This window comes from Bison bison, unplaced genomic scaffold (assembly GCF_000754665.1).
Source record: "Bison bison bison isolate TAMUID 2011002044 unplaced genomic scaffold, Bison_UMD1.0 scf7180017864473, whole genome shotgun sequence".
Lineage (NCBI taxonomy): Eukaryota > Metazoa > Chordata > Mammalia > Artiodactyla > Bovidae > Bison > Bison bison.
The window spans coordinates 1,963,791-1,977,034 of NW_011495034.1; positions in this window are offsets into that span (position 1 = coordinate 1,963,791).

Below are 13,244 nucleotides of genomic sequence, written 5' to 3' on the forward strand. Positions count from 1 at the left end.
CTTCACATTCCAGGATGTCTGGCTCTAGGTGAGTGATCATGATTATCTTGGTCATGAAGATCTTTTTTGTACAGTTCTGTGTATTCTTGCCACCTCTTCTTAATATCTTCTGCTTCTGTTAGGTCCATACCATTTCTGTCCTTTATTGTGCCCATCTTTGCATGAAACGTTCCCTTGGTATCTCTAATTTTCTTGAAGAGATCTCTAGTCTTTCCCATTCTGTTGTTTTCCTCTATTTCTTTGCATTGATCGCAGAGGAAGGCTTTCTTCTCTCATCTTGCCATTCTTTGGAAGTCTGCGTTCAGATGCTTATGTCTTTCCTTTTTTTTCAGTGGTCATGTATGGATATGAGAGTTGGACTATAAAGAAAGCTGAGCACCAAAGAATTGATGCTTTTGAACTATGGTGTTGGAGAAGACTCTTGAGAGTCCCTTGGACAACAAGGAGATCCAACTAGTCCATCCTAAAGGAGATCAGTCCTGGGTGTTCATTGGAAGGACTGATGCTAAAGCTGAAACTGCATTACTTTGGCCACCTGATATGAAGAGCTGACTCATTGGAAAAGACCCTGGTGCTGGGAAAGATTGAGGGCAGGAGGAGAAGAGGACGACAGAGGATGAGATGGTTGGATGGCTTCACCGACTTGATGGACATGGGTTTGGGTGGACTCTGGGAGTTGGTGATGGACAGGGAGGCCTGGTGTGCTGTGGTTCATGGGATCGCAAAGAGTTGGACACAATTGAGCGACTGAACTGATTTATGTTGTTGATCAAAAGATCAAGACTGTATTGAGTATGATACTGACCTGTCCTCTCTACACTGAGTGAGCTTTTAATACTGCTAATAATAGCCCACAGTCCAGTTATCACCCTGGTGACTCTAAAGCATTTGGAGATGCTGTGTAAAAGTGATGGCCCGGGACTACTATTAGCCTGGTTTTGGGGAGAAATAATAGGCTGCAAAGGTTTAAGGATCCCATGCTCTTGGTAGAAGTGGAAAGAGAAACTTCTCTGATCTGATACCAGAACTGCAACAGGCTTCAGACACTGGAGCTGTTCCTGGAAAGACATTTCTTTCTGCTTTTCTGAGCAGATCTGATTCAGCCACTATTTGATGTGAACAGCATGCTCTCTGATAAGGAAGTTGCAGACAACACTGGGAGCCTCTGCTTGATGGTGTATTCTGTGTATGCGTGTGCAGTGACGTCTGTGCGTGTGAGCACGTTTCCCTCTGACTCTCCTACTCTGAACCACCGGGCAGCACTGGTGCAGTGACATTTCCTGCCTGGATAGTTCCAGCTTGTGCTTCTAGACTCTGTCAACTCTTCTCTTGATCTTGGATTACTTCTCCGGAGTCACTTAAAAAGAACTGGAGTATGATAGGATTATTGTAACATTAACACATTCACAGTGGCATTTTCTCATGAAAGCAAACTGAGAATCTTTTCATCTTCTTTGCCTGTCAGTTAACAGGATGAGGTGAAATAGAATAACACAAATTAGCTTAATGGAAATACAACTTCTGTATCTTTTAGAGCAGCTTTTCAGTTAGAAGATACCAAGTGTAAATTTTAATGTGTGTGTATATATATTTATGTCTGTGTAAAGATATGTATTTATTGCAAATGAATAAGATGCCTACACACGAGGCAGCAAGAGTGTTAAAACATTTGTCAATTCCTCTGTATCCTTGATATATCACTACTGTTAATTTATAATAAAGGAGGAAAACATCTGGCAGGTTGGAAAACAGTTCTGAGGATTAGTTTTATGTAGAGTGAATGTTTATGTGGTGTATTTTTTATATTCCAGTGTTTTTGGAAACTGATAATATAAATTGAACGCAGCAGGATTTTTTCCCTAGGAGGAATAATTGTTGTGCATTTTTGTGTTGCTACTTAGCATTGGGAAAATTGTACCGCCTGGGGATAAAGTGTTATTAGCAATGGTAAATGTCTATGTTTAGTAAAAGGGGCTCATTGACATTGTACAAAAATCCTCATTTGGATGAAGCTTTTACATAGGTAGTTGTTTCTGAATAATTGGATTCCTCCCTGGTGTTTAGTCGTTCTTCATTTTGGACCCTCCTAACACTTTAAAAAGTGAACTGAACTCACTATGATACTTATTGTTTATAATATATATCATTAAGAAAAACATGCATATTCAGAAAAACAAAACTAAGCTAACTTGTTATGTGCTATGCTGTCCCATGCTAAGTCACTTCAGTCATGTCCAACTCTTTGCAACCCCATGGGCTGCAGCCCGCCAGGCTCCTCTGTCCATGGGATTCTCCAGGCAAGAATACAAGAGTGGGTTGCTGTACCCTCCTTGAAGCGATCTTCCTGACCCAGGGATTGAATCCTTATTTCTTAAGTCTTCCGTGTTGGCAGCTGGGATCTTTATCACTAGTGCTACCTGGGAAGCCTGGCCAGTTCTAGGACGTCCAAACAATTAAATATGTTTTTGGAAAACTTTCTTTTCTGAGCTGAAAGCCATAGCAATTTACACTACATAAATGTTTAAAAATTTTTTCTGTTTAATAAGCAGACGTACATCCTCAAGAAATCACTATTAAAAAATAACCATTGTATATCATTTCCCCCAATATTTAGAGTATATTTGTTTCCCTTTTTCTAAAATTTAAACTAATTTACATATTACCTTTTAAAATAATTGTTTTGGAAAATTGCCAAAATTTAAATACTTGTTCAGATAAAATGCATACTAAGTGAGTACATGAAGTCAGTGGCTAACTTATTTATGTTACTTAATTCCACACTGATTATTCATAATACTTATGCATCTACTGTCATTTTCCTGGACCATCATAACATTTTCCTGTTTGGAAGTGGTGAAAAGATATTTATTACAATTCCAAAGATGAAAAAGAAACTTCCAAATAATGCATGGTTACATTTTTTTTCCTGGCAGTGGCAAATGAATACTGGCTTAACTGTTCTATTTGAAGCTTTCATGAATAGATGAGAAATATTTGATCGTCTCTAAAGAAAATGCATCTTCTTCTTATCAAACCCACACAGTTAACAAAGCAGAAGACCTAATGTTTCCTATCTCCCGCCTACTAGCTCACGGGGGACAGATTCTCCTATGCTTATTTTCATTTAGATGACAAAGGGCATGCATTTCTATTTGAATTTTGGAAAGAAAGAAGCTCTCAGAAGTGCTGTACTGACAAACTACTGCAGCATTCCATGTGTACTGATGTCGAGCTTTATGCGGTATTGCAGAGGTTGGGATCAGGGAACCTAATTTGGAGAGGCAGTCACAAAGTATGGGGAAGAACTTAGACTATGGAATCAAAGAGGACAGGGTTCAAATCCTGGTCTCTCTCACCTCCTATTGAAAGCAAGTGACTTTCATGAGTCCTGATTTTCTCATTTATCAAGTAAACCTTTATAGTGGTATTTACCTCAAAGTGTCAACACATTCAAATGAAATAGTTCATACAAAATTCTTGGCACACAGTAGACAATAAATGGTATTTGTTGTTGAATCAGTTTCCTCCCCAGCCAACCAGATATGCCCAATGATGATTTGGATCATATATTTCATCTAGTTAGAAAATTATGCAATTTCAGCCGTGATAATTGAAAATTTTAAGACTATTAATACCTTTATGTAATACATTTATTACATCATATAATAATTTTACTTGTGCTCAATTTAACCCGATTCTTATGTTGTATGATAAGGAGGTAGAATTATCTCACAATCCACATTTTTCAGTGGGGAAGTCAAAGCAAAGAAAATTGAGTGAATTGATTAGAGTAGCAGAATCCATAAAAAAAATAGGAAGTATTTATATTAAAATTCCAAAGATTTAGAACTTTTATTCAAATAGGATAAAGCAAATTTATATAATAAGTTGTGTAATTTTACATTGTATAACCTATATGCAGAGTGTATCATGTGAAATGCTGGACTGGATGAATCACAAGCTGGAATGAAGCGTGCCTGGAGAAAGGTCAACAACTTCATATATGCAGATGATACCACTTAATGGTAGAAAGTGAAGAAGAACTGAAGAGCCTCTTGATGAAAGTAGAAGAAGAGAGTGAAAAAACTGCCTTGAAACTCAATATTCAAAATAGTAAGATTACGGCATCCAGTTCCATCACTTCATGGCAAATACAAAAGTGGAGACATTGACAGATTTTATTTTCTTGGGCTCCAAAATCACTGTGGATAGGTGACTGCAGCCATGAAGTTAAAAGACACTTGCTCCTTGGAAGGAAAACTATGACAAACCTAGACAGCATATTAAAAAGCAGGGACATCAATTTGCCAACAAATGTCTGTATAGTCAAAGCTATGGTTTTCCATTAGTCATGTACAGATGTCAGAGTTGGACTATAAAGAAGGCTGAGCACCAAAGAATTGATGCTTTCAAATCGTGGTGTTGGAGAAGACTCTTGAGAGTCCCTTGGACTGCAAGGAGATCAAACCAGTCAATCCTAAAGGAAATCAATCCTGGTTATTCATTGGAAGGACTGAAGCTGAGCTGAAGCTCCAATACTCTAGCTGCCTGATGTGAAGAGCCGACTCACATTCAAGACTGAAGACAGGAGGAGAAGGAAGCTGCTGAGGACAAGATGGTTAGATAGCATAGCATCACTGACTCAATGGTCATGAATTTGAGCGAACTCCGGGAGATGGTGAAGGACAGGGAAGCCTGGCATGCTTCAGTCCATGGGGTCACAGAGTTGGATACGACTTAGCAACTGAACAACAGCAGCAGCAACCTAATTGATTCTATAAAGATAGTTAGCATATTGATTCAGAAAGCACAGAGTTTTCCTTTGCAGTTGAATTTTCATGCTAATAGTAGAAAAGGTTTTCATACACTTTAATTGCATTCATATCTATTCCTAAAATACAGACAGAAAAGAACCCGTACTTTTGAATAATGGAAGTCTTTCAAAATATGGCAAAGGAAAAAAAAGTCTTTTTTTTTCATGGTATTTAATGCCAAGTTAACACTCAGCTTAGCTTCTGATACACATTTGATGTTTATTGAGGGCTTTGACACTGCTGTAGTCATCATGCATAGTCTTATACAGACATCACATCCTTTATATTTTATATAAAATCCTAGCCTTGGCCATATATAAATTGCCATTTTGCTATTCAATTTTATTACATACAGCTTCTCACTTTTGATTTCACCATGATGCACATTTATTCACTGTTTCATTAAAATATGTCCTGCAGGACAAAGTATTCTTGCTGTTAACAAGTATTTGTCAGATTAAAACAATCAATATGGTGTGGCCTGATTTCCTAATCTGTTATTCAAAGGTCTTTTCTCCTAATTAACCAACCAACATCTGCAGAGAAGAATTTCTCTAAGTTTATTCTATCCTCATTTGAGATACAGAGATGAATGCCTTCTGATTTTATCATTTTAAAGAGTTCAGTGTTTTATCATGGAGAATCATTAATCCAACTAACTGGATAAGCCTGTTAGCTGTAGGTCTTCTATATTCACATATGCCATTTCAGACTTCCAAGTAGAAAGATCTCACAAAAGAAAAAATTTTACATTATTTAAGCAGTAAAGTATCCACGAAATAAACAGTATACTCTTCTTGGTTCACCAAGGAGGCACTTCTTTGCCCTCTCTGGGTCCCCAGTGAACTGCAACTCATTAAACCTAGATGCATTTGGACCTCAGACCCCCTCTCTAACAAGGAAAGGGGTCAACTCAAGAAGAAATGTAGAACTGCCAGGTGACCCACCTCCCACCAGAAACCTGCTTTAATGAGCATGTTCTTGCTTCGCAGGGCAATCCTCACGCTCTCACTTTGCTCTCAGCCTGAACACCTGGGATTCTTCAGCCTTGCCATGTGTGGAGAACAGCCCAAAATAGACCTGCAAAGACTTTCAAGATGGATTGCTAGACTCTGTGAGTCACCTCAGAAACCTGAAGCTCTGTGCTCCGTGATTTCTGTTTGCATCATTAGGATGAGGAATTTCAGCAAAGCTCACTACAATTACTTGTAGCTAATCATAGCTGATATAAAGCAAACATTTTCTCTTTCCCATCTGTACACATACAAGGGGCAAAGAAAACCCAGGGCTAGATAGCCCTTTCACAACTACCCTCCTCAGCAGAATGTTGTTGTTTAATTGCAAAGTCATGTCCAACTCTTTTGCAAACACATGAACTGTAGCCTGCCAGGCTCCTCTGTCCATGGGATTTTCCAGGCAAGAACACTAGGGCAGGTTGCCACTTCCTACTCCAAACATGCATCTCTTGTGTCTCCTGTATTGCAGGCAATTCTTTACCATCTGAGCCACCTGGGAAGCCCAGTATAAATCTGATGTTCCACTGAAAAAGAGAAATATATTTCCCAACTTGATGTGGTTTTGAAATTTTACTTTTATATAGAATACCAGGAAAGAAGGATTCAATCAAAGACATTAAGTGTACAGATCTTCATACTGGTCTTCATAACAGGGAGACAGGTTGGACTCTGGAAAGCCCATGGGTCAGTTGGCATTCTCATGAGACCAAAGCACGAACCCAACTGGGCTTGACGAAATACATGTAATGTATTGTGAAGAGTTATCATGCAAAGGTCGTGCTTTACTAGAATGAACTCTAGTACCTAAATCCTGTGTTTCAGCTTGTTTTGTTAGATGGTTGTGTTTTGGTATATGTACACACAGCAAAGTGAAAAGCAGAACCTGGAAGTAACTTGGAAAACAGAAAAAGGATGATGTAATATAATGGCTTAATAAATATGGATTCAATGGCCTCTTATTTAAAGGAGAAGCACATACATCATTATGTAAGTTAATGCCTCAAACAGATTTAAGGGTAATAGGTTGGAATGTTTGAGTTTACATGTACTCTGGCAAGTAAGAAAAAAGAAAAAGTGAAAGAAGGAAGAAAGGGGATAAAAGGATGGGATGTATAGAGTAGGAAACGAAGAATAGAGAAAGGAGAGACATGGACATGGTGATTTTGGTTCCATAAACTTTCTGTTCCAGGTCCAAAGGGTACGTAAAGGTAAATGTCTGAATATATTAAACCATTACCTCTCAGCTACTTAGGACATAGGGAGAAGGGGAAAGCACGCTGAAGGAAATGAAAATAAAAATGAAAAAAGCAAATTTCAAAGCTGGTGGTTTCCATTTGCCCTAACAACCTAAGCACATTTTTCAGAGCTTAAAGTGTTTATTCATGCTCATGGAATTGCAGTCTTCAATGCCTCACATTCATGTCCAGATGATAAATGATGACCTACATTTCCGACACACCCTTAGCCAGTGTTCTCAAATCACGTTAGCAATATCTGCCTTCATAGACTTTAAGTGTACGAAGCATTATTACCGCCCTTGGTTTGTAAAAAGGAGAAAACGGAGACTGAAGTGAAATCGGTAGTTGTTCAAGATTCCATTGTGAAGGCTGGCGCTGAGTGAAAATACGGATCAACTGATTCTGCTTGCATATCTATCTTACATCCTTCTCACTTTCTACCCTAAGTTACTGGTTTCCGGACTGGGCAAAGCTGTAATTTTAGAAACTTCTGAAGAGTACGGGAATTCTTTCTGACCAGATGTGACTCACAATATAAACACATGAGAAGTGGTTTGGTTCTGTAAGATCTAAGGCAGTGCGAGTCTGGTCAGAAATGTAATTACCTGAGGGGCAGATGTATAAATAATAACTGGAAGAGGAGGTGCTTTTATAGAAGCTAGCTTGTGGGGGAGTAGGATACACACCCAGAGACCAGGTTTCTGACTTCTTTCAGAAAAGAACATTTTCTTAAAGCTCGAAAGGGTACAAGGAGCAGGAAATGGATTGGTTATTACTTCTTGGAGGGGACTGGCAGAAGACTGGAGTCTGGAATCAGCTGGCTGACACTGGTTTGTGAGATCCGGTTGTTCAATTTTTAGGTGTTTTGTGAGCCAGTTTTTAATTAGATTCATTCACAAAAATTTAATTAAAATTAATGATATTAAACACATAGGTATTAAGTACTCAAAATTCACCACTTCTAATTATTGTATTATATTCCATTATTATCTGTGCTGTTGAGGTTGTTTATGTCTCCCTAGTCTCTATGCTCAGGATGCTATAAATAGCATGCTTCTATGTAACTCTGATTTTACTTTCAGTACCTGCATGTTGGTAACCTGAAGTAGCCAATAGTGAGAATATTAACACAAGGGAAACTGGCAAGCAGCAGGGCTAATGATTTGTTGTTTTCTTGACTGTCCAGACCAGAGGTAGGAAAACTAGGGCCTGCTTATCATGTGTCTTTATAAATAAAGCTTTATTGGAATACAGCATTGTCCATTCACTTATGTATTGTCTATGGCTACTTTCACACTACAATGGAAGAGATGAACCATTTGGAAAGAGACGGTGAAGCCTACCAAGTGTAAAATATTTATTCTCTGGTCCCTGATAGAAATTGGCCCACCTCTTATTTAGACTTAAAACAGTGATTAGGATAATGTTTATAATAATGCAAATTAAACTAAAAGCATGTTGTTGTTTGCAGTTCTTACACTGCGAATAGCACAAAAGGCTGAGGAAAGAATCTTCCAATATTAGAAAATTATCGGACTCAGCAAGATAATCACTTACACTGTTGATGAGTGAGTGAAATTTTAACATATGTATGCTGAACCTAAGACAAATTTTAGTTTATTGAATATAATTTGTGTGAGAGTAAGAAACAAACTAAAACAATTATACAGCAGGTTATTTTTACCAGAAAAACAGATTTATTCAGGAGCAGCAAACAATTATAATTTGGGATACATAACTATGGCAAACCACATGCAAATCCAGCAAAGACAAGATAGGAAATCTTCTATAGAAGAGAAGGGAAAGTTATAAACAGAAAGTCCACTGAAGGAAACTGTGAGTTTAAAGTATAGTGGTTTTTTTCATTGGCTGAGCTGTTGCCAGCCAAGGACAAAAAAGTTTCCTTCCTCCACCCAGTGATAATAAAGTAGTGTCACCTCCTGCCAGGGGTGTAAAGCACACCTCTAGGATCTGTAGTGGTGCTGTGTAGTATATGCATGAGAGCTCCCCCTTCTGATCTCTCATTTCTGTTTTAGTGAGATTTGCCTTGATTAATTTTCACATTTGTCCTTTTCAAGACCTTTCTCTGAAGGCATTACTGATCAAGAGTCTGTTTTAACTAGCATTCAGTGGCTTTTTAATTTCTCAGTGCCAGGAAGGATCTTTCCTGATGTCATGTACCTCATCAAAGAGAAAGTGTACAGACTGGAAACCTACTGTGGGTGAGTAATAAGGAAGGGTAGAAGGGAATTGTCTTAGACATCTTTCATCTCAAGTCTGTATCTTATTCATCCCACAGTCACAAGGATGGGTCAGCATATGCAAAATCAGTGTGATAGACCACATCCATAAAAGGGAAGACAAAAACTACATGGTCATCTCAGTAGATGCAGAAAAAGCATTTGATAAAATTCAACATCTATTCAAGATAAAGCCTCTTACCATAGTGGGTAGAAGGGTGATATATATCAAAGCTATTTATGACAAACCCACAGCCAACATAATACTCAATGATGAAATGCTCAAAGCCTTCCCACTAAAGTCTGAAACAAGACAAGAATGACCACTCTCACCACTATTACTTAACATAGTATTGGAAGTTCTAGCCATAGTAATCAGACAAGAAATAAAAGGTATCCAAATTGGAAGGGATGAGGTAAAATTGTCATTACATGCAGATGATATACTACATATAGAAAACCCTAAATACTCTACACAAAAATTATTCAAGCTAACAAATGAATTCAGCAAGGTAGCAAACTACAAGATTAACAAACAGAATTGACTGAGTTTCTTTATACTAACAAATATTAGAAATGAAATGTAAAAAAAAAAAATCCCTTTTAAAGTCATATCAAAATATACTTGAGAATAAATCTGACCAAGGAGGTGAAAGACTTACACGCTGAGAACTATAAAACTTCAATAAAGGAAACTGAAGACAATTCAAAGAAATGAAAAATCTCGTACTCTTAGATTGAAGAGTACTATTAAAATGGCCATACTTCCCAAAGCAATCTACAGATTTAATGCGATCTCTATCAAACTACCCATGCCAGTTTTTTACAGAACTAGAATAATCCTAAAATTTATATGGAACCATAAAACTCTTAGAAGAGAATATAGGCAAAACATTCTCTAACATAAATTGTACCAATATTTTCTTAGGTCAGTCTCCCAAGGCATAGAAATAAAGGCAAAAATAAACAAATGGGACCTAATCAAACTTAAAGCTTTTGTACAGCAAAGGCTATTGTAAATAAAAATGCACCCTATGGTTTGGGAGAAAATATTGGCAAATGATGTGACTGACGGTTTAATTTCCAAAATATACAAACAGCTCATGCAGCTCAGTAACAACAACAAAAAGAACAACCCAATTGAAAAATGGCAAAAGACATAAATAGACATTTCTCCAAAGAACATATATGGAGGCCAAAAGGCACATGAAAAGATGCTCAAAGCCGCCAAGTATTAGGGAAATCCAAAACTATAATGAGGCATCACCTCACATTGGTCAGAATGGCTACCATCAAGAAGTGTACAACTAACAGATGCTGGAGAGTGTGTGGAGACTGATTCAAATCTGGGTCTCCTACACTGCAGGCACCTTCTTTATGTCTGAACCACCAGGGAAGCCCAGATCCTGTAATTCCACTCCTGGGATCCAGATAAAACTTTAATTTGAAAGGATACATGGACCCCAATATTCGCTGCAGCACTGTTTACAATAGCCGAGACAAGGAAGTAACCTAAATGTCCGTCCATGGATGAATAGATAAGGAAGATGTAGTACACAGATACAATGGAATATTACTCAGTCATAAAAAGAATGAAATAATGCCATTTGCAGCAACATGGATGGACCTACAGATGATCATACTTAGTGAAGTCAGAAAGGGAAAGACAGATACCATATGACATCATTTCATGTGCAATCTAAAATATGACACAGATGAACTTACCTACGAAACAGAAACAGATTCACACACAGTAAACTTATGGCCACCAAGGAGGAGGGGGGTGGGGGAGGGGTTAATTGGGAGTTTTGGATTAGCAGATGCAAACTTATTATATATAAAATGGAAGAACAATATAGCATAAGATACTATATTCAATATCCTGTGATAAGCCATAATAAAAAAAACATAAAAAGAATGTATATATGTGTAACTTGAGTCACTTTGCTGTACAGCAGAAATTAACACAAAATTGTAAATCAACAATACTTTAATAAAATAAATAAAAGTCTGTATCTTAGAATAGTGAATATAATAAGAACACACTAAGAACTGAAGGAATGAAAAACATTTTTGGGGACGAGGCATTGCAGGAATAAGTGTGAAGTAATTAAACGATATTGTTATCTTAAACTGTTTGGAACTAAATGTTTTCTTGTGTTATAGCTTATAGGTTGCAAAGTCAGAGGATATGAGTTCAGGTAAGAATCCAGAAGGTTGGTTAGCAGTACGTGATAGTGGTCTTTCCAGTGAGGTTGAAGAGAGCCCTCCTGGAGCCTGTCTTTTCCAATAAATGGAAAATCCGACCTGCAAGGTGTGATGCTTAAGGTCTTCATTTCCTGAGAGCACAGTATGAAAAGATTACTCTACTGAAACAGAGTTATTCTTAACACAAGCAGTTAGGCCTGTGCAATATTGAAGTATATCTTCTCTTATCAACGGTGGGTCAAAGGAGTCAGAAGCCAATTGCATTGGGTATCCATTGCTGCTGCTACTGCTGCTAAGTCGCTTCAGCCGTGTCCGACTCTGTGTGACCCCAGAGACGGAAGCCCACCAGGCTCCCCCATCCCTGGGATTCTCCAGGCAAGAACACTGGAGTGGGTTGCCATTTCCTTCTCCAATGCATGAAAGTGAAAAGTGAAAGTGAAGTCGCTCAGTCGTGTCCGACCCCAGCGACCCCATGGACTGCAGCCCATCAGTCTCCTCCGTCCATGGGATTTTCCAGTCAGAAGTACTGGAGTGGGGTGCCATTGCCTTCTCTGTGGGTATCCCTTGGACCATCTCAAAAGAAAAGAGTTTGTAAGTTACAAAAGGAGTGGATCTGAGCAATGCTTTTGGCCAGGGTATCTGGATAGTCTCTATAAATTTTGCTAGTTGGGTCTTTAAAATTTTTTAAATCAAAGTATAGTTGATTTACAATGTAGTGTTAATTTCAGATGTACAGAAAAGTGGTTCAGTTATATATACACACACACATATATATATACATGTGTATGTATATATTTATATATGTATATATTCTTTTTCAGGTTCCTTTCCTTTATAGGTTATTACAAAACATTGAGTACAGTTCCCTGGGCTAATTATTAGAAAAATGTAAATATGTTAGGACATTACACCAGCCCTGATGATTAAAGGTGGTAAGTACAGCAGAAATTAACCAAACTGTAAATCAACAATACTTCAATAAAATAAAAAATTAAGTCTGTCTATATCTTAGAATAGTGAACATAGTGAACACACTAAAAACTGACTCAAAGCAGACTTGTCCAAATACCTGGCCAGTAAAGTGGGTTCTTTAACCCTATGAAGTGCAAGAGGAGTCCCCCAGGTGGGGATCATCTTTTCTAATAAAATTTAGCCACAGAAGCAGCAGTAGCCTATCTACAAGGGAAAGCTTTGGTCCAGTGAGAAAACATACGTACCATGACTAAAACACGTTTATATCCATGAGATAGGGGCAGTATGAAATCCATATGCCAAACCTTGCATGGCCCACTTGGCATTTCAAGATACCCAGGAGCAGTGCAGCGAGGTTTCCCCGGATTGTATTTTGGACGGGGAGGACAAGCGAGGGAAGCACTCTTTGTGGCTTTATTAGTATTCCCCCAACAATATTTCATGAATGCCATCATTTTGTCAGTGGACCACTGGTTCAATGCATGTACAATCATAAGGAATGGGAATCTTAAAATTTCTCATAGGATCAGTTTGTTATTTAACCTGAATCAGAGTTTTTTTTTTTTTTTTTTTAATCAAACCAGTGTCCTTTGGGACCACAACAGAGATCTGGTTATTCCTTTGAAAGCAGCATTTGGGGCATAAATATCAGCACAGTGGTTTCCTTTTTGTCTCTAGGGAGTCAAGCTTGACATGTCCAGGGATCTCAGTAATAGCCAAGGCTTCTAGCAAGGTATGGCAGCTAATTAATTTTGG